The sequence below is a fragment of the Mustelus asterias genome, unplaced genomic scaffold (assembly GCF_964213995.1).
Source record: "Mustelus asterias unplaced genomic scaffold, sMusAst1.hap1.1 HAP1_SCAFFOLD_2015, whole genome shotgun sequence".
Classification (NCBI taxonomy): domain Eukaryota; kingdom Metazoa; phylum Chordata; class Chondrichthyes; order Carcharhiniformes; family Triakidae; genus Mustelus; species Mustelus asterias.
This window is the reverse complement of record NW_027591960.1, coordinates 16,248-43,049: the sequence shown is the minus strand read 5'-3', so window position 1 is coordinate 43,049 and position 26,802 is coordinate 16,248. Positions and strand designations below refer to the sequence as shown.

General features: G+C 49.3%; 1 protein-coding gene across 1 annotated transcript in view; it reads left to right on the top strand.

Moving 5' to 3' along the window:
- LOC144489220 (lysine-specific demethylase 5C-like) overlaps positions 1-26,802 on the top strand; it is a 67,207-nt gene that overhangs the window by 24,478 nt on the left and 15,927 nt on the right. The gene's annotated exons all lie outside the window — the stretch shown is intronic.

Below are 26,802 nucleotides of genomic sequence, written 5' to 3'. Positions count from 1 at the left end.
TTACAGACTGGAATCTAATCGAGTGGTTCGGGGTGGTTTATATATAGAGTAACAGATACCCGGGAGTGAGTTACAGACTGGAATCTAATCGAGGGGTACGGGGGGGTTTATATATAGAGTAACAGATACCCGGGAGTGAGTTACAGACTGGAATCTAATCGAGGGGTTCAGGGTGGTTTATATACAGAATAACAGATACCCGGGAGTGAGTTACAGACTGGAATCTAATCGAGGGGTTCGGGGTGGTTTATATATAGAATAATAGGTACCCGGGAGTGAGTTACAGACTGGAATCTAATCGAGGGGTTCGGGGGTGGTTTATATATAGAATAACAGATACCCGGGAGTGAGTTACAGACTGGAATCTAATCGAGGGGTTCAGGGTGGTTTATATATAGAATAACAGATACCCGGGAGTGAGTTACAGACTGGAATCTAATCGAGGTGTGATTTACAAACTGCACTAACTGACAGACTCTGTCTATATCTTTTGCCACATTTCCCAATTCTTGTTCGATTAAATGTGAATATTCAGAAGTTTAAATTGCAGGAGGGAGATTTCGGAATCGGTTTTCAAATGAGAATCTATAAAAAAGTAGTTATAGTTAGACCTGTGTTCTGTGAACGTGTTTGAGTGGAGGGCATTGAGAAAGTCTCTGTGTTCACAAACAATCCCTCGGTGCCAGTCTGTCTCTGTCTCTGTGCTGTGTGTATAAATGCTCCCTCGATGCTGTCTCTGTCTCTGTGCTGTGTGTATAAATGCTCCCTCGATGCTGTCTCTGTCTCTGTGCTGTGTGTATAAATGCTCCCTCGATGCTGTCTCTGGGCTGTGTGTATAAATGCTCCCTCGATGCTGTCTCTGTGCTGTGTGTATAAATGCTCCCTCGATGCTGTCTCTGTCTCTGTGCTGTGTGTATAAATGCTCCCTCGATGCTGTCTCTGTCTCTGGGCTGTGTGTATAAATGCTCCCTCGATGCTGTCTCTGTGCTGTGTGTATAAATGCTCCCTCGATGCTGTCTCTGTCTCTGTGCTGTGTGTATAAATGCTCCCTCGATGCTGTCTCTGTGCTGTGTGTATAAATGCTCCCTCGATGCTGTCTCTGTGCTGTGTGTATAAATGCTCCCTCGATGCTGTCTCTGGGCTGTGTGTATCAATGCTCCCTCGATGCTGTCTCTGTGCTGTGTGTATAAATGCTCCCTCGATGCTGTCTCTGTGCTGTGTGTATAAATGCTCCCTCGATGCTGTCTCTGGGCTGTGTGTATAAATGCTCCCTCGATGCTGTCTCTGTGCTGTGTGTATAAATGCTCCCTCGATGCTGTCTCTGTGCTGTGTGTATAAATGCTCCCTCGATGCTGTCTCTGGGCTGTGTGTATAAATGCTCCCTCGATGCTGTCTCTGTGCTGTGTGTATAAATGCTCCCTCGATGCTGTCTCTGTCTCTGTGCTGTGTGTATAAATGCTCCCTCGATGCTGTCTCTGTCTCTGTGCTGTGTGTATAAATGCTCCCTCGATGCTCTCTCTGGGCTGTGTGTATAAATGCTCCCTCGATGCTGTCTCTGTGCTGTGTGTATAAATGCTCCCTCGATGCTGTCTCTGTGCTGTGTGTATAAATGCTCCCTCGATGCTGTCTCTGTCTCTGTGCTGTGTGTATAAATGCTCCCTCGATGCTGTCTCTGGGCTGTGTGTATAAATGCTCCCTCGATGCTGTCTCTGGGCTGTGTGTATAAATGCTCCCTCGATGCTGTCTCTGGGCTGTGTGTATAAATGCTCCCTCGATGCTGTCTCTGTCTCTGTGCTGTGTGTATAAATGCTCCCTCGATGCTGTCTCTGTCTCTGTGCTGTGTGTATAAATGCTCCCTCGATGCTGTCTCTGGGCTGTGTGTATAAATGCTCCCTCGATGCTGTCTCTGTCTCTGTGCTGTGTGTATAAATGCTCCCTCGATGCTGTCTCTGTCTCTGTGCTGTGTGTATAAATGCTCCCTCGATGCTCTCTCTGGGCTGTGTGTATAAATGCTCCCTCGATGCTGTCTCTGTGCTGTGTGTATAAATGCTCCCTCGATGCTGTCTCTGTGCTGTGTGTATAAATGCTCCCTCGATGCTGTCTCTGGGCTGTGTGTATAAATGCTCCCTCGATGCTGTCTCTGGGCTGTGTGTATAAATGCTCCCTCGATGCTGTCTCTGGGCTGTGTGTATAAATGCTCCCTCGATGCTGTCTCTGTGCTGTGTGTATAAATGCTCCCTCGATGCTGTCTCTGTCTCTGTGCTGTGTGTATAAATGCTCCCTCGATGCTGTCTCTGTCTCTGGGCTGTGTGGATAAATGCTCCCTCGATGCTGTCTCTGTCTCTGTGCTGTGTGTATAAATGCTCCCTCGATGCTGTCTCTGTCTCTGGGCTGTGTGTATAAATGCTCCCTCGATGCTGTCTCTGTGCTGTGTGTATAAATGCTCCCTCGATGCTGTCTCTGTCTCTGTGCTGTGTGTATAAATGCTCCCTCGATGCTGTCTCTGTGCTGTGTGTATAAATGCTCCCTCGATGCTGTCTCTGTGCTGTGTGTATAAATGCTCCCTCGATGCTGTCTCTGGGCTGTGTGTATCAATGCTCCCTCGATGCTGTCTCTGTGCTGTGTGTATAAATGCTCCCTCGATGCTGTCTCTGTGCTGTGTGTATAAATGCTCCCTCGATGCTGTCTCTGGGCTGTGTGTATAAATGCTCCCTCGATGCTGTCTCTGTGCTGTGTGTATAAATGCTCCCTCGATGCTGTCTCTGTCTCTGTGCTGTGTGTATAAATGCTCCCTCGATGCTGTCTCTGGGCTGTGTGTATAAATGCTCCCTCGATGCTGTCTCTGTGCTGTGTGTATAAATGCTCCCTCGATGCTGTCTCTGTCTCTGTGCTGTGTGTATAAATGCTCCCTCGATGCTGTCTCTGTCTCTGTGCTGTGTGTATAAATGCTCCCTCGATGCTCTCTCTGGGCTGTGTGTATAAATGCTCCCTCGATGCTGTCTCTGTGCTGTGTGTATAAATGCTCCCTCGATGCTGTCTCTGTGCTGTGTGTATAAATGCTCCCTCGATGCTGTCTCTGTCTCTGTGCTGTGTGTATAAATGCTCCCTCGATGCTGTCTCTGGGCTGTGTGTATAAATGCTCCCTCGATGCTGTCTCTGGGCTGTGTGTATAAATGCTCCCTCGATGCTGTCTCTGGGCTGTGTGTATAAATGGTCCCTCGATGCTGTCTCTGTCTCTGTGCTGTGTGTATAAATGCTCCCTCGATGCTGTCTCTGTCTCTGTGCTGTGTGTATAAATGCTCCCTCGATGCTGTCTCTGGGCTGTGTGTATAAATGCTCCCTCGATGCTGTCTCTGTCTCTGTGCTGTGTGTATAAATGCTCCCTCGATGCTGTCTCTGTCTCTGTGCTGTGTGTATAAATGCTCCCTCGATGCTCTCTCTGGGCTGTGTGTATAAATGCTCCCTCGATGCTGTCTCTGTGCTGTGTGTATAAATGCTCCCTCGATGCTGTCTCTGTGCTGTGTGTATAAATGCTCCCTCGATGCTGTCTCTGGGCTGTGTGTATAAATGCTCCCTCGATGCTGTCTCTGGGCTGTGTGTATAAATGCTCCCTCGATGCTGTCTCTGGGCTGTGTGTATAAATGCTCCCTCGATGCTGTCTCTGTGCTGTGTGTATAAATGCTCCCTCGATGCTGTCTCTGTCTCTGTGCTGTGTGTATAAATGCTCCCTCGATGCTGTCTCTGTCTCTGGGCTGTGTGGATAAATGCTCCCTCGATGCTGTCTCTGTCTCTGTGCTGTGTGTATAAATGCTCCCTCGATGCTGTCTCTGTCTCTGGGCTGTGTGTATAAATGCTCCCTCGATGCTGTCTCTGTGCTGTGTGTATAAATGCTCCCTCGATGCTGTCTCTGTCTCTGTGCTGTGTGTATAAATGCTCCCTCGATGCTGTCTCTGTGCTGTGTGTATAAATGCTCCCTCGATGCTGTCTCTGTGCTGTGTGTATAAATGCTCCCTCGATGCTGTCTCTGGGCTGTGTGTATCAATGCTCCCTCGATGCTGTCTCTGTGCTGTGTGTATAAATGCTCCCTCGATGCTGTCTCTGTGCTGTGTGTATAAATGCTCCCTCGATGCTGTCTCTGGGCTGTGTGTATAAATGCTCCCTCGATGCTGTCTCTGTGCTGTGTGTATAAATGCTCCCTCGATGCTGTCTCTGTCTCTGTGCTGTGTGTATAAATGCTCCCTCGATGCTGTCTCTGGGCTGTGTGTATAAATGCTCCCTCGATGCTGTCTCTGTGCTGTGTGTATAAATGCTCCCTCGATGCTGTCTCTGTCTCTGTGCTGTGTGTATAAATGCTCCCTCGATGCTGTCTCTGTCTCTGTGCTGTGTGTATAAATGCTCCCTCGATGCTCTCTCTGGGCTGTGTGTATAAATGCTCCCTCGATGCTGTCTCTGTGCTGTGTGTATAAATGCTCCCTCGATGCTGTCTCTGTGCTGTGTGTATAAATGCTCCCTCGATGCTGTCTCTGTCTCTGTGCTGTGTGTATAAATGCTCCCTCGATGCTGTCTCTGGGCTGTGTGTATAAATGCTCCCTCGATGCTGTCTCTGGGCTGTGTGTATAAATGCTCCCTCGATGCTGTCTCTGGGCTGTGTGTATAAATGGTCCCTCGATGCTGTCTCTGTCTCTGTGCTGTGTGTATAAATGCTCCCTCGATGCTGTCTCTGTCTCTGTGCTGTGTGTATAAATGCTCCCTCGATGCTGTCTCTGGGCTGTGTGTATAAATGCTCCCTCGATGCTGTCTCTGTCTCTGTGCTGTGTGTATAAATGCTCCCTCGATGCTGTCTCTGTCTCTGTGCTGTGTGTATAAATGCTCCCTCGATGCTCTCTCTGGGCTGTGTGTATAAATGCTCCCTCGATGCTGTCTCTGTGCTGTGTGTATAAATGCTCCCTCGATGCTGTCTCTGTGCTGTGTGTATAAATGCTCCCTCGATGCTGTCTCTGGGCTGTGTGTATAAATGCTCCCTCGATGCTGTCTCTGGGCTGTGTGTATAAATGCTCCCTCGATGCTGTCTCTGGGCTGTGTGTATAAATGCTCCCTCGATGCTGTCTCTGTGCTGTGTGTATAAATGCTCCCTCGATGCTGTCTCTGTCTCTGTGCTGTGTGTATAAATGCTCCCTCGATGCTGTCTCTGTCTCTGGGCTGTGTGGATAAATGCTCCCTCGATGCTGTCTCTGTCTCTGTGCTGTGTGTATAAATGCTCCCTCGATGCTGTCTCTGTCTCTGTGCTGTGTGTATAAATGCTCCCTCGATGCTGTCTCTGTGCTGTGTGTATAAATGCTCCCTCGATGCTGTCTCTGTCTCTGTGCTGTGTGTATAAATGCTCCCTCGATGCTGTCTCTGTCTCTGGGCTGTGTGTATAAATGCTCCCTCGATGCTGTCTCTGGGCTGTGTGTATAAATGCTCCCTCGATGCTGTCTCTGTGCTGTGTGTATAAATGCTCCCTCGATGCTGTCTCTGTGCTGTGTGTATAAATGCTCCCTCGATGCTGTCTCTGTGCTGTGTGTATAAATGTTCCCTCGATGCTGTCTCTGGGCTGTGTGTATAAATGCTCCCTCGATGCTGTCTCTGTCTCTGGGCTGTGTGTATAAATGCTCCCTCGATGCTGTCTCTGTGCTGTGTGTATAAATGCTCCCTCGATGCTCTCTCTGGGCTGTGTGTATAAATGCTTCCTCGATGCTGTCTCTGTGCTGTGTGTATAAATGCTCCCTCGATGCTGTCTCTGTGCTGTGTGTATAAATGCTCCCTCGATGCTGTCTCTGTGCTGTGTGTATAAATGCTCCCTCGATTCTGTCTCTGGGCTGTGTGTATAAATGCTCCCTCGATGCTGTCTCTGTGCTGTGTGTATAAATGCTTCCTCGATGCTGTCTCTGTCTCTGTGCTGTGTGTATAAATGCTCCCTCGATGCTGTCTCTGTGCTGTGTGTATAAATGCTTCCTCGATGCTGTCTCTGTGCTGTGTGTATAAATGCTTCCTCGATGCTGTCTCTGTGCTGTGTGTATAAATGCTCCCTCGATGCTGTCTCTGGGCTGTGTGTATAAATGCTCCCTCGATGCTGTCTCTGGGCTGTGTGTATAAATGCTCCCTCGATGCTGGCTCTGTCTCTGTGCTGTGTGTATAAATGCTCCCTCGATGCTGGCTCTGTCTCTGTGCTGTGTGTATAAATGCTCCCTCGATGCTGTCTCTGTCTCTGGGCTGTGTGTATAAATGCTCCCTCGATGCTGTCTCTGTCTCTGTGCTGTGTGTATAAATGCTCCCTCGATGCTGTCTCTGTGCTGTGTGTATAAATGCTCCCTCGATGCTGTCTCTGTGCTGTGTGTATAAATGCTCCCTCGATGCTGTCTCTGTCTCTGTGCTGTGTGTATAAATGCTCCCTCGATGCTGTCTCTGTCTCTGTGCTGTGTGTATAAATGCTCCCTCGATGCTGTCTCTGTGCTGTGTGTATAAATGCTCCCTCGATGCTGTCTCTGGGCTGTGTGTATAAATGCTCCCTCGATGCTGTCTCTGTCTCTGTGCTGTGTGTATAAATGCTCCCTCGATGCTGTCTCTGTGCTGTGTGTATAAATGCTCCCTCGATGCTGTCTCTGTCTCTTTGCTGTGTGTATAAATGCTTCCCTCGATGCTGTCTCTGTCTCTGTTGCTGTGTGTATAAATGCTCCCTCGATGCTGTCTCTGTCTCTGTGTGTGTGTATAAATGCTCCCTCGATGCTGTCTCTGGGCTGTGTGTATAAATGCTCCCTCGATGCTGTCTCTGGGCTGTGTGTATAAATGCTCCCTCGATGCTGTCTCTGTCTCTGTGCTGTGTGTATAAATGCTCCCTCGATGCTGTCTCTGTCTCTGTGCTGTGTGTATAAATGCTCCCTCGATGCTGTCTCTGGGCTGTGTGTATAAATGCTCCCTCGATGCTGGCTCTGTCTCTGTGCTGTGTGTATAAATGCTCCCTCGATGCTGTCTCTGTCTCTGTGCTGTGTGTATAAATGCTCCCTCGATGCTGTCTCTGTCTCTGTGCTGTGTGGATAAATGCTCCCTCGATGCTGTCTCTGTCTCTGTGCTGTGTGTATAAATGCTCCCTCGATGCTGTCTCTGTCTCTGTGCTGTGTGTATAAATGCTCCCTCGATGCTGTCTCTGTGCTGTGTGTATAAATGCTCCCTCGATGCTGTCTCTGTCTCTGTGCTGTGTGTATAAATGCTCCCTCGATGCTGTCTCTGTCTCTGTGCTGTGTGTATAAATGCTCCCTCGATGCTGTCTCTGTCTCTGTGCTGTGGGTATAAATGCTCCCTCGATGCTGTCTCTGTCTCTGGGCTGTGTGTATAAATGCTCCCTCGATGCTGTCTCTGGGCTGTGTGTATAAATGCTCCCTCGATGCTGTCTCTGTCTCTGTGCTGTGTGTATAAATGCTCCCTCGATGCTGTCTCTGTCTCTGGGCTGTGTGCATAAATGCTCCCTCGATGCTGTCTCTGTCTCTGGGCTGTGTGTATAAATGCTCCCTCGATGCTGTCTCTGTCTCTGTGCTGTGTGTATAAATGCTCCCTCGATGCTGTCTCTGTCTCTGTGCTGTGTGTATAAATGCTCCCTCGATGCTGTCTCTGTCTCTGGGCTGTGTGTATAAATGCTCCCTCGATGCTGTCTCTGTGCTGTGTGCATAAATGCTCCCTCGATGCTGTCTCTGTCTCTGGGCTGTGTGTATAAATGCTCCCTCGATGCTGTCTCTGTGCTGTGTGTATAAATGCTCCCTCGATGCTGTCTCTGTCTCTGGGCTGTGTGTATAAATGCTCCCTCGATGCTGTCTCTGTCTCTGTGCTGTGTGTATAAATGCTCCCTCGATGCTGTCTCTGTCTCTGTGCTGTGTGTATAAATGCTCCCTCGATGCTGTCTCTGGGCTGTGTGTATAAATGCTCCCTCGATGCTGTCTCTGGGCTGTGTGTATAAATGCTCCCTCGATGCTGTCTCTGTGCTGTGTGTATAAATGCTCCCTCGATGCTGTCTCTGTCTCTGGGCTGTGTGTATAAATGCTCCCTCGATGCTGTCTCTGTCTCTGTGCTGTGTGTATAAATGCTCCCTCGATGCTGTCTCTGGGCTGTGTGTATAAATGCTCCCTCGATGCTGTCTCTGGGCTGTGTGTATAAATGCTCCCTCGATGCTGTCTCTGTCTCTGTGCTGTGTGTATAAATGCTCCCTCGATGCTGTCTCTGTGCTGTGTGTATAAATGCTCCCTCGATGCTGTCTCTGTGCTGTGTGTATAAATGCTCCCTCGATGCTGTCTCTGGGCTGTGTGTATAAATGCTCCCTCGATGCTGTCTCTGTCTCTGTGCTGTGTGTATAAATGCTCCCTCGATGCTGTCTCTGTGCTGTGTGTATAAATGCTCCCTCGATGCTGTCTCTGGGCTGTGTGTATAAATGCTCCCTCGATGCTGTCTCTGTCTCTGTGCTGTGTGTATAAATGCTCCCTCGATGCTGTCTCTGTCTCTGTGCTGTGTGTATAAATGCTCCCTCGATGCTGTCTCTGTCTCTGTGCTGTGTGTATAAATGCTCCCTCGATGCTGTCTCTGGGCTGTGTGTATAAATGCTCCCTCGATGCTGTCTCTGGGCTGTGTGTATAAATGCTCCCTCGATGCTGTCTCTGGGCTGTGTGTATAAATGCTCCCTCGATGCTGTCTCTGTGCTGTGTGTATAAATGCTCCCTCGATGCTGTCTCTGTCTCTGTGCTGTGTGTATAAATGCTCCCTCGATGCTGTCTCTGGGCTGTGTGTATAAATGCTCCCTCGATGCTGTCTCTGGGCTGTGTGTATAAATGCTCCCTCGATGCTGTCTCTGTCTCTGTGCTGTGTGTATAAATGCTCCCTCGATGCTGTCTCTGTGCTGTGTGTATAAATGCTCCCTCGATGCTGTCTCTGTGCTGTGTGTATAAATGCTCCCTCGATGCTATCTCTGTGCTGTGTGTATAAATGCTCCCTCGATGCTGTCTCTGTCTCTGTGCTGTGTGTATAAATGCTCCCTCGATGCTGTCTCTGGGCTGTGTGTATAAATGCTCCCTCGATGCTGGCTCTGTCTCTGTGCTGTGTGTATAAATGCTCCCTCGATGCTGTCTCTGGGCTGTGTGTATAAATGCTCCCTCGATGCTGTCTCTGTGCTGTGTGTATAAATGCTCCCTCGATGCTGTCTCTGGGCTGTGTGTATAAATGCTCCCTCGATGCTGTCTCTGTGTTGTGTGTATAAATGCTCCCTCGATGCTGTCTCTGGGCTGTGTGTATAAATGCTCCCTCGATGCTGTCTCTGTGCTGTGTGTATAAATGCTCCCTCGATGCTGTCTCTGTGCTGTGTGTATAAATGCTCCCTCGATGCTGTCTCTGTGCTGTGTGTATAAATGCTCCCTCGATGCTGTCTCTGTGCTGTGTGTATAAATGCTCCCTCGATGCTCTCTCTGTGCTGTGTGTATAAATGCTCCCTCGATGCTGTCTCTGTGCTGTGTGTATAAATGCTCCCTCGATGCTCTCTCTGTGCTGTGTGTATAAATGCTCCCTCGATGCTGTCTCTGGGCTGTGTGTATAAATGCTCCCTCGATGCTGTCTCTGTCTCTGTGCTGTGTGTATAAATGCTCCCTCGATGCTGTCTCTGTCTCTGTGCTGTGTGTATAAATGCTTCCTCGATGCTGTCTCTGTGCTGTGTGTATAAATGCTCCCTCGATGCTGTCTCTGGGCTGTGTGTATAAATGCTCCCTCGATGCTGTCTCTGGGCTGTGTGTATAAATGCTCCCTCGATGCTGTCTCTGTCTCTGTGCTGTGTGTATAAATGCTCCCTCGATGCTGTCTCTGGGCTGTGTGTATAAATGCTCCCTCGATGCTGTCTCTGTCTCTGTGCTGTGTGTATAAATGCTCCCTCGATGCTGTCTCTGTGCTGTGTGTATAAATGCTCCCTCGATGCTCTCTCTGTGCTGTGTGTATAAATGCTCCCTCGATGCTCTCTCTGTCTCTGTGCTGTGTGTATAAATGCTCCCTCGATGCTGTCTCTGTCTCTGTGCTGTGTGTATAAATGCTCCCTCGATGCTGGCTCTGTCTCTGTGCTGTGTGTATAAATGCTCCCTCGATGCTGGCTCTGTCTCTGGGCTGTGTGTATAAATGCTCCCTCGATGCTGTCTCTGTCTCTGTGCTGTGTGTATAAATGCTCCCTCGATGCTGTCTCTGTGCTGTGTGTATAAATGCTTCCTCGATGCTGTCTCTGTCTCTGTGCTGTGTGTATAAATGCTCCCTCGATGCTGTCTCTGTCTCTGTGCTGTGTGTATAAATGCTTCCTCGATGCTGTCTCTGTCTCTGTGCTGTGTGTATAAATGCTTCCTCGATGCTGTCTCTGTCTCTGTGCTGTGTGTATAAATGCTCCCTCGATGCTGTCTCTGTGCTGTGTGTATAAATGCTCCCTCGATGCTGTCTCTGGGCTGTGTGTATAAATGCTCCCTCGATGCTGTCTCTGGGCTGTGTGTATAAATGCTCCGTCGATGCTGTCTCTGTGCTGTGTGTATAAATGCTCCCTCGATGCTGGCTCTGTCTCTGTGCTGTGTGTATAAATGCTCCCTCGATGCTGTCTCTGTCTCTGGGCTGTGTGTATAAATGCTTCCTCGATGCTGTCTCTGTCTCTGTGCTGTGTGTATAAATGCTCCCTCGATGCTGTCTCTGGGCTGTGTGTATAAATGCTCCCTCGATGCTGTCTCTGTCTCTGTGCTGTGTGTATACATGCTCCCTCGATGCTGTCTCTGTGCTGTGTGTATAAATGCTCCCTCGATGCTGTCTCTGTGCTGTGTGTATAAATGCTCCCTCGATGCTGTCTCTGTCTCTGTGCTGTGTGTATAAATGCTCCCTCGATGCTGTCTCTGTCTCTGTGCTGTGTGTATAAATGCTCCCTCGATGCTGTCTCTGTCTCTGTGCTGTGTGTATAAATGCTCCCTCGATGCTGTCTCTGTGCTGTGTGTATAAATGCTCCCTCGATGCTGTCTCTGTCTCTGGGCTGTGTGTCTCAATGCTCCCTCGATGCTGTCTCTGTCTCTGTGCTGTGTGTATCAATGCTCCCTCGATGCTGTCTCTGGGCTGTGTGTATAAATGCTCCCTCGATGCTGTCTCTGGGCTGTGTGTATAAATGCTCCCTCGATGCTGTCTCTGTCTCTGTGCTGTGTGTATAAATGCTCCCTCGATGCTGTCTCTGTGCTGTGTGTATAAATGCTCCCTCGATGCTGTCTCTGGGCTGTGTGTATAAATGCTCCCTCGATGCTGTCTCTGTCTCTGTGCTGTGTGTATAAATGCTCCCTCGATGCTGTCTCTGTGCTGTGTGTATAAATGCTCCCTCGATGCTGTCTCTGGGCTGTGTGTATAAATGCTCCCTCGATGCTGTCTCTGTCTCTGTGCTGTGTGTATAAATGCTCCCTCGATGCTGTCTCTGTCTCTGTGCTGTGTGTATAAATGCTCCCTCGATGCTGTCTCTGTCTCTGTGCTGTGTGTATAAATGCTCCCTCGATGCTGTCTCTGTCTCTGTGCTGTGTGTATAAATGCTCCCTCGATGCTGTCTCTGGGCTGTGTGTATAAATGCTCCCTCGATGCTGTCTCTGGGCTGTGTGTATAAATGCTCCCTCGATGCTGTCTCTGGGCTGTGTGTATAAATGCTCCCTCGATGCTGTCTCTGTGCTGTGTGTATAAATGCTCCCTCGATTCTGTCTCTGTGCTGTGTGTATAAATGCTCCCTCGATGCTGTCTCTGGGCTGTGTGTATAAATGCTCCCTCGATGCTGTCTCTGGGCTGTGTGTATAAATGCTCCCTCGATGCTGTCTCTGTCTCTGTGCTGTGTGTATAAATGCTCCCTCGATGCTGTCTCTGTGCTGTGTGTATAAATGCTCCCTCGATGCTGTCTCTGTGCTGTGTGTATAAATGCTCCCTCGATGCTATCTCTGTGCTGTGTGTATAAATGCTCCCTCGATGCTGTCTCTGTCTCTGTGCTGTGTGTATAAATGCTCCCTCGATGCTGTCTCTGGGCTGTGTGTATAAATGCTCCCTCGATGCTGGCTCTGTCTCTGTGCTGTGTGTATAAATGCTCCCTCGATGCTGTCTCTGGGCTGTGTGTATAAATGCTCCCTCGATGCTGTCTCTGTGCTGTGTGTATAAATGCTCCCTCGATGCTGTCTCTGGGCTGTGTGTATAAATGCTCCCTCGATGCTGTCTCTGTGTTGTGTGTATAAATGCTCCCTCGATGCTGTCTCTGGGCTGTGTGTATAAATGCTCCCTCGATGCTGTCTCTGTGCTGTGTGTATAAATGCTCCCTCGATGCTGTCTCTGTGCTGTGTGTATAAATGCTCCCTCGATGCTGTCTCTGTGCTGTGTGTATAAATGCTCCCTCGATGCTGTCTCTGTGCTGTGTGTATAAATGCTCCCTCGATGCTCTCTCTGTGCTGTGTGTATAAATGCTCCCTCGATGCTGTCTCTGTGCTGTGTGTATAAATGCTCCCTCGATGCTCTCTCTGTGCTGTGTGTATAAATGCTCCCTCGATGCTGTCTCTGGGCTGTGTGTATAAATGCTCCCTCGATGCTGTCTCTGTCTCTGTGCTGTGTGTATAAATGCTCCCTCGATGCTGTCTCTGTCTCTGTGCTGTGTGTATAAATGCTTCCTCGATGCTGTCTCTGTGCTGTGTGTATAAATGCTCCCTCGATGCTGTCTCTGGGCTGTGTGTATAAATGCTCCCTCGATGCTGTCTCTGGGCTGTGTGTATAAATGCTCCCTCGATGCTGTCTCTGTCTCTGTGCTGTGTGTATAAATGCTCCCTCGATGCTGTCTCTGGGCTGTGTGTATAAATGCTCCCTCGATGCTGTCTCTGTCTCTGTGCTGTGTGTATAAATGCTCCCTCGATGCTGTCTCTGTGCTGTGTGTATAAATGCTCCCTCGATGCTCTCTCTGTGCTGTGTGTATAAATGCTCCCTCGATGCTCTCTCTGTCTCTGTGCTGTGTGTATAAATGCTCCCTCGATGCTGTCTCTGTCTCTGTGCTGTGTGTATAAATGCTCCCTCGATGCTGGCTCTGTCTCTGTGCTGTGTGTATAAATGCTCCCTCGATGCTGGCTCTGTCTCTGGGCTGTGTGTATAAATGCTCCCTCGATGCTGTCTCTGTCTCTGTGCTGTGTGTATAAATGCTCCCTCGATGCTGTCCCTGTGCTGTGTGTATAAATGCTTCCTCGATGCTGTCTCTGTCTCTGTGCTGTGTGTATAAATGCTCCCTCGATGCTGTCTCTGTCTCTGTGCTGTGTGTATAAATGCTCCCTCGATGCTGTCTCTGGGCTGTGTGTATAAATGCTCCCTCGATGCTGTCTCTGTCTCTGTGCTGTGTGTATAAATGCTTCCTCGATGCTGTCTCTGTCTCTGTGCTGTGTGTATAAATGCTCCCTCGATGCTGTCTCTGGGCTGTGTGTATAAATGCTCCCTCGATGCTGTCTCTGGGCTGTGTGTATAAATGCTTCCTCGATGCTGTCTCTGTCTCTGTGCTGTGTGTATAAATGCTCCCTCGATGCTGTCTCTGTCTCTGTGCTGTGTGTATAAATGCTTCCTCGATGCTGTCTCTGTCTCTGTGCTGTGTGTATAAATGCTTCCTCGATGCTGTCTCTGTCTCTGTGCTGTGTGTATAAATGCTCCCTCGATGCTGTCTCTGGGCTGTGTGTATAAATGCTCCCTCGATGCTGTCTCTGGGCTGTGTGTATAAATGCTCCCTCGATGCTGTCTCTGGGCTGTGTGTATAAATGCTCCGTCGATGCTGTCTCTGTGCTGTGTGTATAAATGCTCCCTCGATGCTGGCTCTGTCTCTGTGCTGTGTGTATAAATGCTCCCTCGATGCTGTCTCTGTCTCTGGGCTGTGTGTATAAATGCTTCCTCGATGCTGTCTCTGTCTCTGTGCTGTGTGTATAAATGCTCCCTCGATGCTGTCTCTGGGCTGTGTGTATAAATGCTCCCTCGATGCTGTCTCTGTCTCTGTGCTGTGTGTATAAATGCTCCCTCGATGCTGTCTCTGTGCTGTGTGTATAAATGCTCCCTCGATGCTGTCTCTGTGCTGTGTGTATAAATGCTCCCTCGATGCTGTCTCTGTCTCTGTGCTGTGTGTATAAATGCTCCCTCGATGCTGTCTCTGTCTCTGTGCTGTGTGTATAAATGCTCCCTCGATGCTGTCTCTGTCTCTGTGCTGTGTGTATAAATGCTCCCTCGATGCTGTCTCTGTCTCTGTGCTGTGTGTATAAATGCTCGCTCGATGCTGTCTCTGTCTCTGTGCTGTGTGTATAAATGCTCCCTCGATGCTGTCTCTGTCTCTGTGCTGTGTGTATAAATGCTCCCTCGATGCTGTCTCTGTCTCTGTGCTGTGTGTATAAATGCTCCCTCGATGCTGTCTCTGTCTCTGTGCTGTGTGTATAAATGCTCCCTCGATGCTGTCTCTGTCTCTGTGCTGTGTGTATAAATGCTCCCTCGATGCTGTCTCTGTGCTGTGTGTATAAATGCTCCCTCGATGCTGTCTCTGTGCTGTGTGTATAAATGCTTCCTCGATGCTGTCTCTGGGCTGTGTGTATAAATGCTCCCTCGATGCTGTCTCTGTGCTGTGTGTATAAATGCTCCCTCGATGCTGTCTCTGGGCTGTGTGTATAAATGCTCCCTCGATGCTGTCTCTGGGCTGTGTGTATAAATGCTCCCTCGATGCTGTCTCTGTCTCTGTGCTGTGTGTATAAATGCTCCCTCGATGCTGTCTCTGTGCTGTGTGTATAAATGCTCCCTCGATGCTGTCTCTGTGCTGTGTGTATAAATGCTCCCTCGATGCTGTCTCTGGGCTGTGTGTATAAATGCTCCCTCGATGCTGTCTCTGTCTCTGTGCTGTGTGTATAAATGCTCCCTCGATGCTGTCTCTGTGCTGTGTGTATAAATGCTCCCTCGATGCTGTCTCTGGGCTGTGTGTATAAATGCTCCCTCGATGCTGTCTCTGTCTCTGTGCTGTGTGTATAAATGCTCCCTCGATGCTGTCTCTGTCTCTGTGCTGTGTGTATAAATGCTCCCTCGATGCTGTCTCTGTCTCTGTGCTGTGTGTATAAATGCTCCCTCGATGCTGTCTCTGGGCTGTGTGTATAAATGCTCCCTCGATGCTGTCTCTGGGCTGTGTGTATAAATGCTCCCTCGATGCTGTCTCTGGGCTGTGTGTATAAATGCTCCCTCGATGCTGTCTCTGTGCTGTGTGTATAAATGCTCCCTCGATGCTGTCTCTGTCTCTGTGCTGTGTGTATAAATGCTCCCTCGATGCTGTCTCTGGGCTGTGTGTATAAATGCTCCCTCGATGCTGTCTCTGGGCTGTGTGTATAAATGCTCCCTCGATGCTGTCTCTGTCTCTGTGCTGTGTGTATAAATGCTCCCTCGATGCTGTCTCTGTGCTGTGTGTATAAATGCTCCCTCGATGCTGTCTCTGTGCTGTGTGTATAAATGCTCCCTCGATGCTATCTCTGTGCTGTGTGTATAAATGCTCCCTCGATGCTGTCTCTGTCTCTGTGCTGTGTGTATAAATGCTCCCTCGATGCTGTCTCTGGGCTGTGTGTATAAATGCTCCCTCGATGCTGGCTCTGTCTCTGTGCTGTGTGTATAAATGCTCCCTCGATGCTGTCTCTGGGCTGTGTGTATAAATGCTCCCTCGATGCTGTCTCTGTGCTGTGTGTATAAATGCTCCCTCGATGCTGTCTCTGGGCTGTGTGTATAAATGCTCCCTCGATGCTGTCTCTGTGTTGTGTGTATAAATGCTCCCTCGATGCTGTCTCTGGGCTGTGTGTATAAATGCTCCCTCGATGCTGTCTCTGTGCTGTGTGTATAAATGCTCCCTCGATGCTGTCTCTGTGCTGTGTGTATAAATGCTCCCTCGATGCTGTCTCTGTGCTGTGTGTATAAATGCTCCCTCGATGCTGTCTCTGTGCTGTGTGTATAAATGCTCCCTCGATGCTCTCTCTGTGCTGTGTGTATAAATGCTCCCTCGATGCTGTCTCTGTGCTGTGTGTATAAATGCTCCCTCGATGCTCTCTCTGTGCTGTGTGTATAAATGCTCCCTCGATGCTGTCTCTGGGCTGTGTGTATAAATGCTCCCTCGATGCTGTCTCTGTCTCTGTGCTGTGTGTATAAATGCTCCCTCGATGCTGTCTCTGTCTCTGTGCTGTGTGTATAAATGCTTCCTCGATGCTGTCTCTGTGCTGTGTGTATAAATGCTCCCTCGATGCTGTCTCTGGGCTGTGTGTATAAATGCTCCCTCGATGCTGTCTCTGGGCTGTGTGTATAAATGCTCCCTCGATGCTGTCTCTGTCTCTGTGCTGTGTGTATAAATGCTCCCTCGATGCTGTCTCTGGGCTGTGTGTATAAATGCTCCCTCGATGCTGTCTCTGTCTCTGTGCTGTGTGTATAAATGCTCCCTCGATGCTGTCTCTGTGCTATGTGTATAAATGCTCCCTCGATGCTCTCTCTGTGCTGTGTGTATAAATGCTCCCTCGATGCTGTCTCTGTCTCTGTGCTGTGTGTATAAATGCTCCCTCGATGCTGGCTCTGTCTCTGGGCTGTGTGTATAAATGCTCCCTCGATGCTGTCTCTGTCTCTGTGCTGTGTGTATAAATGCTCCCTCGATGCTGTCTCTGTGCTGTATGTATAAATGCTTCCTCGATGCTGTCTCTGTCTCTGTGCTGTGTGTATAAATGCTCCCTCGATGCTGTCTCTGTCTCTGTGCTGTGTGTATAAATGCTTCCTCGATGCTGTCTCTGTCTCTGTGCTGTGTGTATAAATGCTTCCTCGATGCTGTCTCTGTCTCTGTGCTGTGTGTATAAATGCTCCCTCGATGCTGTCTCTGTGCTGTGTGTATAAATGCTCCCTCGATGCTGTCTCTGGGCTGTGTGTATAAATGCTCCCTCGATGCTGTCTCTGGGCTGTGTGTATAAATGCTCCCTCGATGCTGTCTCTGTGCTGTGTGTATAAATGCTCCCTCGATGCTGGCTCTGTCTCTGTGCTGTGTGTATAAATGCTCCCTCGATGCTGTCTCTGTCTCTGGGCTGTGTGTATAAATGCTTCCTCGATGCTGTCTCTGTCTCTGTGCTGTGTGTATAAATGCTCCCTCGATGCTGTCTCTGGGCTGTGTGTATAAATGCTCCCTCGATGCTGTCTCTGTCTCTGTGCTGTGTGTATAAATGCTCCCTCGATGCTGTCTCTGTGCTGTGTGTATAAATGCTCCCTCGATGCTGTCTCTGTGCTGTGTGTATAAATGCTCCCTCGATGCTGTCTCTGTCTCTGTGCTGTGTGTATAAATGCTCCCTCGATGCTGTCTCTGTCTCTGTGCTGTGTGTATAAATGCTCCCTCGATGCTGTCTCTGTCTCTGTGCTGTGTGTATAAATGCTCCCTCGATGCTGTCTCTGTGCTGTGTGTATAAATGCTCCCTCGATGCTGTCTCTGTCTCTGGGCTGTGTGTATAAATGCTCCCTCGATGCTGTCTCTGTCTCTGTGCTGTGTGTATCAATGCTCCCTCGATGCTGTCTCTGGGCTGTGTGTATAAATGCTCCCTCGATGCTGTCTCTGGGCTGTGTGTATAAATGCTCCCTCGATGCTGTCTCTGTCTCTGTGCTGTGTGTATAAATGCTCCCTCGATGCTGTCTCTGTGCTGTGTGTATAAATGCTCCCTCGATGCTGTCTCTGGGCTGTGTGTATAAATGCTCCCTCGATGCTGTCTCTGTCTCTGTGCTGTGTGTATAAATGCTCCCTCGATGCTGTCTCTGTGCTGTGTGTATAAATGCTCCCTTGATGCTGTCTCTGGGCTGTGTGTATAAATGCTCCCTCGATGCTGTCTCTGTCTCTGTGCTGTGTGTATAAATGCTCCCTCGATGCTGTCTCTGTCTCTGTGCTGTGTGTATAAATGCTCCCTCGATGCTGTCTCTGTCTCTGTGCTGTGTGTATAAATGCTCCCTCGATGCTGTCTCTGTCTCTGTGCTGTGTGTATAAATGCTCCCTCGATGCTGTCTCTGGGCTGTGTGTATAAATGCTCCCTCGATGCTGTCTCTGGGCTGTGTGTATAAATGCTCCCTCGATGCTGTCTCTGGGCTGTGTGTATAAATGCTCCCTCGATGCTGTCTCTGTGCTGTGTGTATAAATTCTCCCTCGATGCTGTCTCTGTCTCTGTGCTGTGTGTATAAATGCTCCCTCGATGCTGTCTCTGGGCTGTGTGTATAAATGCTCCCTCGATGCTGTCTCTGGGCTGTGTGTATAAATGCTCACTCGATGCTGTCTCTGTCTCTGTGCTGTGTGTATAAATGCTCCCTCGATGCTCTCTCTGGGCTGTGTGTATAAATGCTCCCTCGATGCTGGCTCTGTCTCTGTGCTGTGTGTATAAATGCTCCCTCGATGCTGTCTCTGGGCTGTGTGTATAAATGCTCCCTCGATGCTGTCTCTGTGCTGTGTGTATAAATGCTCCCTCGATGCTGTCTCTGGGCTGTGTGTATAAATGCTCCCTCGATGCTGTCTCTGTGTTGTGTGTATAAATGCTCCCTCGATGCTGTCTCTGGGCTGTGTGTATAAATGCTCCCTCGATGCTGTCTCTGTGCTGTGTGTATAAATGCTCCCTCGATGCTGTCTCTGTGCTGTGTGTATAAATGCTCCCTCGATGCTGTCTCTGTGCTGTGTGTATAAATGCTCCCTCGATGCTGTCTCTGTGCTGTGTGTATAAATGCTCCCTCGATGCTCTCTCTGTGCTGTGTGTATAAATGCTCCCTCGATGCTGTCTCTGTGCTGTGTGTATAAATGCTCCCTCGATGCTCTCTCTGTGCTGTGTGTATAAATGCTCCCTCGATGCTGTCTCTGGGCTGTGTGTATGAATGCTCCCTCGATGCTGTCTCTGTCTCTGTGCTGTGTGTATAAATGCTCCCTCGATGCTGTCTCTGTCTCTGTGCTGTGTGTATAAATGCTTCCTCGATGCTGTCTCTGTGCTGTGTGTATAAATGCTCCCTCGATGCTGTCTCTGGGCTGTGTGTATAAATGCTCCCTCGATGCTGTCTCTGGGCTGTGTGTATAAATGCTCCCTCGATGCTGTCTCTGTCTCTGTGCTGTGTGTATAAATGCTCCCTCGATGCTGTCTCTGGGCTGTGTGTATAAATGCTCCCTCGATGCTGTCTCTGTGCTGTGTGTATAAATGCTCCCTCGATGCTGTCTCTGTGCTATGTGTATAAATGCTCCCTCGATGCTCTCTCTGTGCTGTGTGTATAAATGCTCCCTCGATGCTCTCTCTGTCTCTGTGATGTGTGTATAAATGCTCCCTCGATGCTGTCTCTGTCTCTGTGCTGTGTGTATAAATGCTCCCTCGATGCTGGCTCTGTCTCTGTGCTGTGTGTATAAATGCTCCCTCGATGCTGGCTCTGTCTCTGGGCTGTGTGTATAAATGCTCCCTCGATGCTGTCTCTGTCTCTGTGCTGTGTGTATAAATGCTCCCTCGATGCTGTCTCTGTGCTGTGTGTATAAATGCTTCCTCGATGCTGTCTCTGTCTCTGTGCTGTGTGTATAAATGCTCCCTCGATGCTGTCTCTGTCTCTGTGCTGTGTGTATAAATGCTTCCTCGATGCTGTCTCTGTCTCTGTGCTGTGTGTATAAATGCTTCCTCGATGCTGTCTCTGTCTCTGTGCTGTGTGTATAAATGCTCCCTCGATGCTGTCTCTGTGCTGTGTGTATAAATGCTCCCTCGATGCTGTCTCTGGGCTGTGTGTATAAATGCTCCCTCGATGCTGTCTCTGGGCTGTGTGTATAAATGCTCCCTCGATGCTGTCTCTGTGCTGTGTGTATAAATGCTCCCTCGATGCTGGCTCTGTCTCTGTGCTGTGTGTATAAATGCTCCCTCGATGCTGTCTCTGTCTCTGGGCTGTGTGTATAAATGCTTCCTCGATGCTGTCTCTGTCTCTGTGCTGTGTGTATAAATGCTCCCTCGATGCTGTCTCTGGGCTGTGTGTATAAATGCTCCCTCGATGCTGTCTCTGTCTCTGTGCTGTGTGTATAAATGCTCCCTCGATGCTGTCTCTGTGCTGTGTGTATAAATGCTCCCTCGATGCTGTCTCTGTGCTGTGTGTATAAATGCTCCCTCGATGCTGTCTCTGTCTCTGTGCTGTGTGTATAAATGCTCCCTCGATGCTGTCTCTGTCTCTGTGCTGTGTGTATAAATGCTCCCTCGATGCTGTCTCTGTCTCTGTGCTGTGTGTATAAATGCTCCCTCGATGCTGTCTCTGTGCTGTGTGTATAAATGCTCCCTCGATGCTGTCTCTGTCTCTGGGCTGTGTGTATAAATGCTCCCTCGATGCTGTCTCTGTCTCTGTGCTGTGTGTATCAATGCTCCCTCGATGCTGTCTCTGGGCTGTGTGTATAAATGCTCCCTCGATGCTGTCTCTGGGCTGTGTGTATAAATGCTCCCTCGATGCTGTCTCTGTCTCTGTGCTGTGTGTATAAATGCTCCCTCGATGCTGTCTCTGTGCTGTGTGTATAAATGCTCCCTCGATGCTGTCTCTGGGCTGTGTGTATAAATGCTCCCTCGATGCTGTCTCTGTCTCTGTGCTGTGTGTATAAATGCTCCCTCGATGCTGTCTCTGTGCTGTGTGTATAAATGCTCCCTCGATGCTGTCTCTGGGCTGTGTGTATAAATGCTCCCTCGATGCTGTCTCTGTCTCTGTGCTGTGTGTATAAATGCTCCCTCGATGCTGTCTCTGTCTCTGTGCTGTGTGTATAAATGCTCCCTCGATGCTGTCTCTGTCTCTGTGCTGTGTGTATAAATGCTCCCTCGATGCTGTCTCTGTCTCTGTGCTGTGTGTATAAATGCTCCCTCGATGCTGTCTCTGTCTCTGTGCTGTGTGTATAAATGCTCCCTCGATGCTGTCTCTGGGCTGTGTGTATAAATGCTCCCTCGATGCTGTCTCTGGGCTGTGTGTATAAATGCTCCCTCGATGCTGTCTCTGTGCTGTGTGTATAAATTCTCCCTCGATGCTGTCTCTGTCTCTGTGCTGTGTGTATAAATGCTCCCTCGATGCTGTCTCTGGGCTGTGTGTATAAATGCTCCCTCGATGCTGTCTCTGGGCTGTGTGTATAAATGCTCCCTCGATGCTGTCTCTGTCTCTGTGCTGTGTGTATAAATGCTCCCTCGATGCTGTCTCTGTCTCTGTGCTGTGTGTATAAATGCTCCCTCGATGCTGTCTCTGTGCTGTGTGTATAAATGCTCCCTCGATGCTGTCTCTGTGCTGTGTGTATAAATGCTCCCTCGATGCTATCTCTGTGCTGTGTGTATAAATGCTCCCTCGATGCTGTCTCTGTCTCTGTGCTGTGTGTATAAATGCTCCCTCGATGCTGTCTCTGGGCTGTGTGTATAAATGCTCCCTCGATGCTGGCTCTGTCTCTGTGCTGTGTGTATAAATGCTCCCTCGATGCTGTCTCTGGGCTGTGTGTATAAATGCTCCCTCGATGCTGTCTCTGTGCTGTGTGTATAAATGCTCCCTCGATGCTGTCTCTGGGCTGTGTGTATAAATGCTCCCTCGATGCTGTCTCTGTGTTGTGTGTATAAATGCTCCCTCGATGCTGTCTCTGGGCTGTGTGTATAAATGCTCCCTCGATGCTGTCTCTGTGCTGTGTGTATAAATGCTCCCTCGATGCTGTCTCTGTGCTGTGTGTATAAATGCTCCCTCGATGCTGTCTCTGTGCTGTGTGTATAAATGCTCCCTCGATGCTGTCTCTGTGCTGTGTGTATAAATGCTCCCTCGATGCTCTCTCTGTGCTGTGTGTATAAATGCTCCCTCGATGCTGTCTCTGTGCTGTGTGTATAAATGCTCCCTCGATGCTCTCTCTGTGCTGTGTGTATAAATGCTCCCTCGATGCTGTCTCTGGGCTGTGTGTATAAATGCTCCCTCGATGCTGTCTCTGTCTCTGTGTTGTGTGTATAAATGCTCCCTCGATGCTGTCTCTGTCTCTGTGCTGTGTGTATAAATGCTTCCTCGATGCTGTCTCTGTGCTGTGTGTATAAATGCTCCCTCGATGCTGTCTCTGGGCTGTGTGTATAAATGCTCCCTCGATGCTCTCTCTGTCTCTGGGCTGTGTGTATAAATGCTCCCTCGATGCTGTCTCTGGGCTGTGTGTATAAATGCTCCCTCGATGCTGTCTCTGTCTCTGTGCTGTGTGTATAAATGCTCCCTCGATGCTGTCTCTGGGCTGTGTGTATAAATGCTCCCTCGATGCTGTCTCTGTCTCTGTGCTGTGTGTATAAATGCTCCCTCGATGCTGTCTCTGTCTCTGTGCTGTGTGTATAAATGCTCCCTCGATGCTCTCTCTGTGCTGTGTGTATAAATGCTCCCTCGATGCTCTCTCTGTCTCTGTGCTGTGTGTATAAATGCTCCCTCGATGCTGTCTCTGTCTCTGTGCTGTGTGTATAAATGCTCCCTCGATGCTGGCTCTGTCTCTGTGCTGTGTGTATAAATGCTCCCTCGATGCTGGCTCTGTCTCTGGGCTGTGTGTATAAATGCTCCCTCGATGCTGTCTCTGTCTCTGTGCTGTGTGTATAAATGCTCCCTCGATGCTGTCTCTGTGCTGTGTGTATAAATGCTTCCTCGATGCTGTCTCTGTCTCTGTGCTGTGTGTATAAATGCTCCCTCGATGCTGTCTCTGTCTCTGTGCTGTGTGTATAAATGCTTCCTCGATGCTGTCTCTGTCTCTGTGCTGTGTGTATAAATGCTTCCTCGATGCTGTCTCTGTCTCTGTGCTGTGTGTATAAATGCTCCCTCGATGCTGTCTCTGTGCTGTGTGTATAAATGCTCCCTCGATGCTGTCTCTGGGCTGTGTGTATAAATGCTCCCTCGATGCTGTCTCTGGGCTGTGTGTATAAATGCTCCGTCGATGCTGTCTCTGTGCTGTGTGTATAAATGCTCCCTCGATGCTGGCTCTGTCTCTGTGCTGTGTGTATAAATGCTCCCTCGATGCTGTCTCTGTCTCTGGGCTGTGTGTATAAATGCTTCCTCGATGCTGTCTCTGTCTCTGTGCTGTGTGTATAAATGCTCCCTCGATGCTGTCTCTGGGCTGTGTGTATAAATGCTCCCTCGATGCTGTCTCTGTCTCTGTGCTGTGTGTATAAATGCTCCCTCGATGCTGTCTCTGTGCTGTGTGTATAAATGCTCCCTCGATGCTGTCTCTGTGCTGTGTGTATAAATGCTCCCTCGATGCTGTCTCTGTCTCTGTGCTGTGTGTATAAATGCTCCCTCGATGCTGTCTCTGTCTCTGTGCTGTGTGTATAAATGCTCCCTCGATGCTGTCTCTGTCTCTGTGCTGTGTGTATAAATGCTCCCTCGATGCTGTCTCTGGGCTGTGTGTATAAATGCTTCCTCGATGCTGTCTCTGGGCTGTGTGTATAAATGCTCCCTCGATGCTGTCTCTGTGCTGTGTGTATAAATGCTCCCTCGATGCTCTCTCTGTCTCTGTGCTGTGTGTATAAATGCTCCCTCGATGCTGTCTCTGTCTCTGTGCTGTGTGTATAAATGCTCCCTCGATGCTGTCTCTGTCTCTGTGCTGTGTGTATAAATGCTCCCTCGATGCTGTCTCTGGGCTGTGTGTATAAATGCTTCCTTGATGCTGTCTCTGGGCTGTGTGTATAAATGCTCCCTCGATGCTGTCTCTGGGCTGTGTGTATAAATGCTTCCTCGATGCTGTCTCTGTCTCTGTGCTGTGTGTATAAATGCTCCCTCGATGCTGTCTCTGTCTCTGTGCTGTGTGTATAAATGCTTCCTCGATGCAGTCTCTGTCTCTGTGCTGTGTGTATAAATGCTCCCTCGATGCTGTCTCTGTCTCTGTGCTGTGTGTATAAATGCTCCCTCGATGCTGTCTCTGTGCTGTGTGTATAAATGCTCCCTCGATGCTGTCTCTGTGCTGTGTGTATAAATGCTCCCTCGATGCTGTCTCTGGGCTGTGTGTATAAATGCTCCCTCGATGCTGTCTCTGGGCTGTGTGTATAAATGCTCCCTCGATGCTGTCTCTGTGCTGTGTGTATAAATGCTCCCTCGATGCTGGCTGTGTCTCTGTGCTGTGTGTATAAATGCTCCCTCGATGCTGTCTCTGTCTCTGGGCTGTGTGTATAAATGCTCCCTCGATGCTGTCTCTGGGCTGTGTGTATAAATGCTCCCTCGATGCTGTCTCTGGGCTGTGTGTATAAATGCTCCCTCGATGCTGTCTCTGTCTCTGTGCTGTGTGTATAAATGCTCCCTCGATGCTGTCTCTGGGCTGTGTGTATAAATGCTCCCTCGATGCTGTCTCTGTGCTGTGTGTATAAATGCTCCCTCGATGCTGTCTCTGTGCTATGTGTATAAATGCTCCCTCGATGCTCTCTCTGTGCTGTGTGTATAAATGCTCCCTCGATGCTCTCTCTGTCTCTGTGATGTGTGTATAAATGCTCCCTCGATGCTGTCTCTGTCTCTGTGCTGTGTGTATAAATGCTCCCTCGATGCTGGCTCTGTCTCTGTGCTGTGTGTATAAATGCTCCCTCGATGCTGGCTCTGTCTCTGGGCTGTGTGTATAAATGCTCCCTCGATGCTGTCTCTGTCTCTGTGCTGTGTGTATAAATGCTCCCTCGATGCTGTCTCTGTGCTGTGTGTATAAATGCTTCCTCGATGCTGTCTCTGTCTCTGTGCTGTGTGTATAAATGCTCCCTCGATGCTGTCTCTGTCTCTGTGCTGTGTGTATAAATGCTTCCTCGATGCTGTCTCTGTCTCTGTGCTGTGTGTATAAATGCTTCCTCGATGCTGTCTCTGTCTCTGTGCTGTGTGTATAAATGCTCCCTCGATGCTGTCTCTGTGCTGTGTGTATAAATGCTCCCTCGATGCTGTCTCTGGGCTGTGTGTATAAATGCTCCCTCGATGCTGTCTCTGGGCTGTGTGTATAAATGCTCCCTCGATGCTGTCTCTGTGCTGTGTGTATAAATGCTCCCTCGATGCTGGCTCTGTCTCTGTGCTGTGTGTATAAATGCTCCCTCGATGCTGTCTCTGTCTCTGGGCTGTGTGTATAAATGCTTCCTCGATGCTGTCTCTGTCTCTGTGCTGTGTGTATAAATGCTCCCTCGATGCTGTCTCTGGGCTGTGTGTATAAATGCTCCCTCGATGCTGTCTCTGTCTCTGTGCTGTGTGTATAAATGCTCCCTCGATGCTGTCTCTGTGCTGTGTGTATAAATGCTCCCTCGATGCTGTCTCTGTGCTGTGTGTATAAATGCTCCCTCGATGCTGTCTCTGTCTCTGTGCTGTGTGTATAAATGCTCCCTCGATGCTGTCTCTGTCTCTGTGCTGTGTGTATAAATGCTCCCTCGATGCTGTCTCTGTCTCTGTGCTGTGTGTATAAATGCTCCCTCGATGCTGTCTCTGTGCTGTGTGTATAAATGCTCCCTCGATGCTGTCTCTGTCTCTGGGCTGTGTGTATAAATGCTCCCTCGATGCTGTCTCTGTCTCTGTGCTGTGTGTATCAATGCTCCCTCGATGCTGTCTCTGGGCTGTGTGTATAAATGCTCCCTCGATGCTGTCTCTGGGCTGTGTGTATAAATGCTCCCTCGATGCTGTCTCTGTCTCTGTGCTGTGTGTATAAATGCTCCCTCGATGCTGTCTCTGTGCTGTGTGTATAAATGCTCCCTCGATGCTGTCTCTGGGCTGTGTGTATAAATGCTCCCTCGATGCTGTCTCTGTCTCTGTGCTGTGTGTATAAATGCTCCCTCGATGCTGTCTCTGTGCTGTGTGTATAAATGCTCCCTCGATGCTGTCTCTGGGCTGTGTGTATAAATGCTCCCTCGATGCTGTCTCTGTCTCTGTGCTGTGTGTATAAATGCTCCCTCGATGCTGTCTCTGTCTCTGTGCTGTGTGTATAAATGCTCCCTCGATGCTGTCTCTGTCTCTGTGCTGTGTGTATAAATGCTCCCTCGATGCTGTCTCTGTCTCTGTGCTGTGTGTATAAATGCTCCCTCGATGCTGTCTCTGGGCTGTGTGTATAAATGCTCCCTCGATGCTGTCTCTGGGCTGTGTGTATAAATGCTCCCTCGATGCTGTCTCTGGGCTGTGTGTATAAATGCTCCCTCGATGCTGTCTCTGTGCTGTGTGTATAAATTCTCCCTCGATGCTGTCTCTGTCTCTGTGCTGTGTGTATAAATGCTCCCTCGATGCTGTCTCTGGGCTGTGTGTATAAATGCTCCCTCGATGCTGTCTCTGGGCTGTGTGTATAAATGCTCCCTCGATGCTGTCTCTGTCTCTGTGCTGTGTGTATAAATGCTCCCTCGATGCTGTCTCTGTCTCTGTGCTGTGTGTATAAATGCTCCCTCGATGCTGTCTCTGTGCTGTGTGTATAAATGCTCCCTCGATGCTGTCTCTGTGCTGTGTGTATAAATGCTCCCTCGATGCTATCTCTGTGCTGTGTGTATAAATGCTCCCTCGATGCTGTCTCTGTCTCTGTGCTGTGTGTATAAATGCTCCCTCGATGCTGTCTCTGGGCTGTGTGTATAAATGCTCCCTCGATGCTGGCTCTGTCTCTGTGCTGTGTGTATAAATGCTCCCTCGATGCTGTCTCTGGGCTGTGTGTATAAATGCTCCCTCGATGCTGTCTCTGTGCTGTGTGTATAAATGCTCCCTCGATGCTGTCTCTGGGCTGTGTGTATAAATGCTCCCTCGATGCTGTCTCTGTGTTGTGTGTATAAATGCTCCCTCGATGCT